General features: G+C 36.6%; 1 pseudogene; it reads right to left on the bottom strand.

Annotated features, from left to right (window-relative positions):
- OR4C142P (olfactory receptor family 4 subfamily C member 142, pseudogene) lies at positions 6,327-7,252 on the bottom strand (annotated as a pseudogene).

Genomic DNA, 7,814 nt, shown 5'->3' with positions numbered 1-7,814 from the left:
AGAAAAGTGGGAACTTTTCTTATATTTTGAGAATTAATTCCAGGTATATGAGCACACAGGGAAAAAATTAAGTTTCCTAGGATCTTTATATCATTGAATTAGTGTAGGTTAACTTCCTTGACTGCCATGTTTTTTCAGGTGTTAGGAAAAAGTACTTTTTTCATTGACAGGTGGTGTGTCCTTAGCGTCCAAAAAATTAAAATCCAGATTCTTTGGGTGAACCCAGGATTGGAAAGACCCTTTTAGTGTTCAATTATGGTCTTTTTTTTTATATGAGAATGTTTTAAAATACATATTTTCACCTTTGAAGATCACCCAACTGATATGTATAATACACACCTGCCACCACCACCACCACATCATAATCTATAATCAAGCACTGTCATGTGATACTCTTTCAGTACCTAAGTTTATAATTCCCATCAAATTGGCACCAGGAAGTATTACTTTAATTGATATAAGCTAATGAGAAAAGAATACAATGAATTTCGTAAGTATGTGAGAAGTTTCTGCCAATATTATCATGTCTCACCAAAGATGCTTAGTATTCTTATATAGGAGGTGGTGCTGGACTAGTTATTTAAGTCCCAAAGAGGACATTTATCAGGTAACAAATGAGGACATTAGAGAAATATTTGTTTGCACTCACAGAAAAGATACATTTTCTTGAACAAATTGGTATAATTAAACCGTATCTGCCAATGGGGAATATTTCAAAGTGAATTGGGTGGGGATTGACATGAGGAAGTAGTCATGAGGAAAGGGGACAAGGAATCACTCCAAGTATTGGAAGAGGAGAAAGGAAAGGGAGTCTGAAAATCAATCCTTGAGTGTTCAGGGGGAAAAAAGAGAAAATTAATTCATTCAAGATCCAAGAGAGCTCTTAGAAAACCATTTTGTGATGTCAAGGGTGAGGGGAGCCATTTGCAGTTCTCCTCACCTCTGCAAGGGGTTGGAGGTCTCTTGGTCAGCCTGAGTCTGTCCTAGCACTCACCTGATCTGTCTCCTTTTTGTAAGGGGTCCCAGGAGTATGTTGCCAGTCATCCAAAACTGAATACGATGTTTCCAGTGTTTTGTGCAGCATCTAGCTACTTTCAGCAAAGGGGAAGTTTAGTGACTGCATTACGTCCAGAAATTTAAAACACTACATTTTCTTTGAATCGGGTTTGTTTTTATATTATTAAAAATAATTATGAGTTATGAATAAAAGAAACGAGTGCACTTTCCCTGCATCCCATCTCCCATGTCCCCATTCCTGCTGTAACTCGATTTAAAATGTATTTTTATCTTATTCTGCATCCTTTCCCCCTATGTTTTTAATGTCTCCCATACACATCGACTCTTGTTGGGAATGCTTTTTATTGAGTTTTTGATATACATTTTAACTTTTTTCCCCAAATTGATAGTCATTTCTCTTAATATAATTTATTTTCATGTTAATACTTCCAACCTAATCCTATATTAAATTACCAAATATATATACGGTTGAATTTCTTTGCATGATACTCTGTCCTCTTAATATATTTGTTTATTCTGTGAGCATACTTGATTTGAAAAATTACTATAGCTTTATGACATATTTGCACTTGGTTCTTTTCCTCATCCTCTCCAAAATCTGAGTATTTTCTTCTATATATTCAACCATGTGGAGTTTAGAATAATTCCCTCCATTTCCATGCAAATTTCCTCCAGAGATTTTGTTTAGGAATTGACTCAGTATGTCAATTAATTGGGAAATATTAACAACTTTAACTTGTGAGTTACTTCCATCTCAAATTGTATAATTCACCTGACTCAGTTTTAACATGTCTTTTGTGATGAGGTTTAGTGTTCTTCATGAAGATTGTTCACATTTCTGTTGCATCTCTTAATTTTATTGTTATTGTGAAGGAGATTTATTTCGTTTTATAATTGTCCATTACACTTACATTTAGAAGTATTATTATGCTGATTTTTGAGTAAGCTCTTTTAATAAACACTGTAATCTCTCAGTTGATTGTCTTGGTTTGGCAAACTAGATGAATACACCAGCCAATAATGACTGTGTTGTTTCATGTTTGGTTCTGACTGCTGTATTTCCTTTTCCTCTTATTTCATTGGTTGATACAAAATCTCCAAGTGACAGCCTGCTAGACCGAATTTACCTGAAACATTGTAAATTTGTTTAATCCAAAGATTATTGTTTAGCATAAAAGATTTTATAAGTGTAATCGGGCATCAGTATATTCAAATCATTAAAATACATATTAAATATGAATACCTGATTTCTCTTGAAAAGCTGAATTTGGGAAAAATTTGGATATGTGCCCCTCTTTAGGCAACGACACACCAGAGTTTAGTCCTGCCAGACTTTTAAAGGGGTCAAGATTTGCTCCTTTTCTACAGGGAGCAAAGGTCTTAAATTTTTTCTTAAATGTTTTTGCATAGTTTGGCTTTATTCAATTTTTATTATCTTCCTGATTCAAATAAGTATATGAGATTGAGAATTGGGCATTAAAACTCAATAAATTATGTAATAATGGCAGTTTTAAAAGGTGGCCTTATTCCTGAATTTAATGGATCTCTCTTAGAATTAACTGTGACATTTTCTTTAAGTTTCTGGAACATACCCTTTTTCACGTTAAACTCATGTACTTTTAGCTTCCTGTGCTTTAATTATAATTCAGAAAAAATGTTATCAAATCCCATGTTGGCCTCCTGGAATTAGTCTTTTTTAAAACAATATAATAAGATTATTAGAAAATTCTGGTAGCAGTAATCAGCAAACTATGGATTGTGTTGGAGAGCAGAATATGTAAAATATTTCCAGGCCTTATCTGCTAAAATGTATTTAAGATCAATGGAGGCATGCTGTTTCCTGAGACTAATTTAATCATCTATGAAGAGATGTGAACAAACTGGTAGTTGACCCTCAATTATAGGATGCCACAGTCATAAAAAGCTCTCATTAATAGAATCAGGGGTACCTGGGTGGCTCAGTGGTTGAGCATCTGCCTTTGACTTGGGTCATGATGCTTGGATCCCAGGTTTGAGTCCATATCAGACTCCCCATGGGGAGCCTGCCTCTCCATCTGGCTATGGCTCTGCCTCTCTCTTTGTTTCTCTCATGAATAAATAAAATCTTTTATTTTATTTTTTATTTTTTTAAATAAAATCTTTTTAAAAAGAGAGTAAGAATCATAAACCTAAAGCTAATATAACATTAGTTCTTTGCCCCTTATCAAGTACTTTTCAATCCTATTCCCTAACTCCTCTATAGTACAAAAGTGAGAGTCAGTCACCATTCCTGAAGAATTTTTGAGTCTGGGTCATTTTTAAAAGATAATAACAACATTTATGTTCTTTGCAGCTTCAGGGAGATTTAGTGGTCTCGGCACTACATAATCTGAGGTACACAGGTGTGTATTTCTTGCTTCTTGCCACTCTCAATCTGGACCATTATGCTCCTGGTCTTTCATGGTTCCTTGAAAAAAATCACAGTAGTTCTACATTAGTCTCTTTTTCTAGAATTTTCACCTCACTAATCCTCACATGGCTGTTTCCAAACCTGATCATTTTTGTTATTTATTGGTGCTCATCATCATTAAACATATTGATTGATATGTTTTAGCACTTTTCCTCCAAAAATCTCAAAAGAATTTAAAATAAGCTGAAATGTTAACTGCTGATAGAATCCTTCTCTGTCTGCATATTATGAGGTACCCTCCATAAAATAACCAGAGCCCTCTATTTCTACTGATTCCATTCTCATTTTCACTCTGTCTCTTCTGTTTGTTTGTTTTATTTAAATTTAATTAGCCCAGAAACTGTGCATTATTTTCAGATGTAGAATTCAGTAATCCATCAGTTACCTATAAAATCTAGTGCTCATCATATCACATGCCCTTCTTAATCCTGTCATCCAATTACCCCATCTTCCCATCTACTTCCTCTTCAGTAACCTTCAGTTTCTTTCTCGTAGGTAAGAGTCTCTCGTGGTTTGCCTCCCTCTCTGATTTCTTCCCATTCTGTTTTCTCTTCCTTCCTCTGTGATCCTCTGTGCTAGTTCTATATTCCTCATATGAGTGAAACCATATGATAATTGTCTTTCTCTTATTAAGTTATTTCATTCAGTATAATATCCTCCAGTTCTATCCACATCAATGTAAATGATATTTCATTTTTTCATACCTGAGTAATATTCCATTATATATATATATAAATATATATATATTTATATATATATATAAAATCAGATCTTCTTTATTCATTCATCTGTGGGTGGACGTCTGACTCTTTCCACAGTTTGGCTATTGTGGACATTATTGCTATAAACATTGGGTTAAAGGCACTCCTTTGGATCACTACATTTTTCCTTTGGGATAAATATTAGTGTAGTTGCTAGGTCACCAGATAGCTCTATTTTTAACTTCTGGAGGAACATCCGTACTGCTTTCCAGAGTGGCTGCAGGAGCTTTCATTCCCACCAACCCTTTGAGAGAATTCTCCTTTCTCTGTATTCTTGCCAACATTTGTTGTTTCCTGACATTAATTTTAGTCGTTCTGATTGATAGGAGATGGTATCTCATTGTGGTTTTGATGCCAAGTGACATTGAACATTTTTTCATATATCTGTTGGCCATTTGTATGCCTTCTTTGGAGAAATGTCTGTTCATGTCTTCTGACCATTTCTTATCATGATTGTTTTTTGGGTGTTGCTTTTGAAAGTTCTTTATACATCTTGGATACTAGCCCTTTATTTGTCATTTACAAATATCTTCTCCCATTCTGCAGATTGCCTTTTACTTTTTTTGACTATTTTCTTTGTTATGCAAAAGCTTGTTATGTTGATGAAGTAACAATAGTTCATTCTTGCTTTTGCTTCATTCATGCCTTTGGAGCAGAAATGTCAAAACACTCACAAAAATACTAGCCATAGGTTCCAACAGTACATTAAAAGGATTATTCTCCAAGACCAATTGGGATTTATTCCTGGGCTGCAAGGGTGGTTCGACATCTGCAAATCAGTCAGTGTGATACATCACATTGATAAAAGAAAAGACAAGAACCACATGATCCTCTCAATTGATGCAAAACAACAAAAACAAAAAAACATTGGACAAAATATAGCATCTTTCCTGCTTGTTTATTTTTGATATTTTTTGATCGTTTCCTTTTTTCATCTCACCATCCAAATTAGGCTAGTTTTTTAGGGAGAAAAGTCTCTTGCATTCTATAATCATTCAACAGATCTTTAAGGAAACCTAACAGATGCCAAGCATAAATAAGACAAAAGTCTATCTGTCAGGATGTCTGGTATATTAGAGAGAAGGCAAGGAGCAAAACTTAAATGATTGTGCAAAAGTAATCATACTTGTAATTATTTTTATAAAGAAAATAAAGAAGATCTTGACATAGGAAATTTTGTAAAGAGTGAAAAAGTCTTTAAAAGAATCATGGGGGAAGCTCTCTGAGGTAAGGCCAGTTAATTTCTTTTCCAAGACTATAGGTTATGAGGAAGCAACCATTTGAACAAGATGAGACTTGCTTTCAGAAAGAGAGAAGCAAAAGCACCAAGGTGAGAAAGTCGCAAAGAGCTCTGGGGGCAGATGAAAATAGCCAACACCTGCTGATGTACAGTAAGGGAGTAAGTGAGGTGCGCCAGATGGGGTGGGAGACTTAGAGGCAGTAGAAAGATCGATCAATCAGGGAATTTTACCACAAAGTCCAGATGTTTCCAAAGGCAATGGGAAGCTAAGGAAGGGTATAAAGCAGTAAGGTATTATGATCCTTTAACAAGTCCATAATCCTTAAATCCTAAATCACAAAGCAGGTTTACATATTTTTAAAGACTTATTTATTTATTTGAAAGAGAGAGAGAGAGAATATGCAAGGGTGAAAGGAGGAGGGGCAGAAGCAGAAGGTGAGAGACTCTCAAGCAGTCTCTCCCCTGAGCCTGAAGCCTGATGAGGGTCTTAATCCCAGGACACTGAGATTGTGATCTGAACCTAAATCAAGAGTCAGATGCTTAACAGACTGTGTCACTTAGGTGCCCCAAACAGATATACACTTTTAAAAGATTCTACTTATATATTTGAGAGAGAGAATGAGAACAAGCACGAACCCTTCTCCCCAGAGGGAAAAGGAGAGGGAGAATCACTGAGCAAGGACCCTGGGATCATGACCTGAGCAAAAGGCAGGTATTTAACTGACTGAGCCACCGAGGGCCCCAACCAGGTTTATGTTTTTCAAAACTCTCTATGCTGTAGTGGTGATGAATAGCTTATTTCTCTCACCTTTCAGAAAGAATCTCCCTTAATGGGAAACACGATGTCTTAGCATGACCATCACTTGCCAACAAAACTCCTTTGTTTCCCCAGTTTCCTCATGGCATTTATCACCTCTGAATTCCTCAGGGTGTAGATCAAAGGATTTAACATGGGTGTGATGATGGAATCAGACACAGCCATTGCCTTGTCAATGGGGTAGGTGGCCACAGGCCGCACGTACAGGAAAATGCATGGCACAAAGAACAAGACAACCACGGTGAGGTGGGAGCCACAGGTGGAGATGGCTTTGCGCCACCCTTCAGAGCTGCAAGACTTCAGAGAGCAGAGGATGACCACGTAGGAGGCAATGAGAATAAGGAAGATGGTCATACACATCACCCCACTGTTGAGGATGACTAGGAGACCCAGGGTATGGGTGTCCATGCAGGCCAGTTTCAACAAGGGAAACAAATCGCATATAAAATGATCAATGACATTGGGGCCACAGAAGGGTATTTGATACATGAAGAGAAGCTGTATTGCTGCATGGATAAATCCCCCCACCCAGGCCCCTCCCAGCAGCAGGCAGCACATCTGAGGGCTCATGATGGTCGAGTAGTGCAGGGGCTTACAGATGGCCACGTAGCGGTCATAGGCCATCACGATGAGAGGATGATCCCCACACCACCAAAGAAATGCTCTGCAAGGAGCTGCGCCATGCAACCTTTTAAGGAGGTGACAGTGCTCTTGGAGAGGGAGTCCACAATCATCTTGGGGGCAATGACAGAAGAGTAGGTAACATCCAAAAAGGATAAGAAAGTAAGGAAAAAATACATAGGTGATCTCAGACTTTGACTTGTGATCACAGTTACCACAATTACTAGGTTTCCCAAAACCGTGAACACATACATGATTAGAAACACAGCAGAGAGCATTTTCCGCAGCTCTGGGTTCTCTGTAATGCCCAAATGTATGAATTCAGTCACATTTTTTGGATTCTCCATATATTAGGTGCTGATACGGGCTCCAGTGGAGATCTGGAAAACCTAAAAAAGCAACAAGTGATATTTAAGTAATGATTATTTGGCCTCATGTCTTTCCAGGATCTCACAGACTGTGTTATTCATTTTTATTCATCTCTTCACCATTAAAGCATTTGGATTTTAATAATATATTAAATAAAGAGTTTAAAAGGTAGACACTTCATTAATGCTAGCTTCTCCCAGGACATTTCTCCTCTTATTTTAATTGTTCTTCCAAGTGAAATGTAGTTTTCCTTCCTTTATTAATATTATTAGCTAACTTTTTTGAGCACCTACCCTACTCTGAGTACTGGAATAATCCTATGAGTGACTTTTTTTTTTCTTTTTTTTTTACAGATGATGTTAAATTTTAGGAAACTAACTAATGTTTATAGCAGCAATGTCCACAATATCCAAATTATAGAAAGACCCCAGATGAATGGATGAAGAAGATGTGGTATCTATATACAATAGAATACTACTCAGCAATAAAAAATGAAAACTTTCCATTTTGTAATGATGTGGATTGAACTAGAGGATGTTA

This window comes from Canis lupus, chromosome 18 (genome assembly GCF_011100685.1).
Source record: "Canis lupus familiaris isolate Mischka breed German Shepherd chromosome 18, alternate assembly UU_Cfam_GSD_1.0, whole genome shotgun sequence".
Classification (NCBI taxonomy): Eukaryota; Metazoa; Chordata; class Mammalia; order Carnivora; family Canidae; genus Canis; species Canis lupus.
Note: the sequence above shows the minus strand (reverse complement) of the source record. Positions and strands in the feature narration are given on the sequence as shown.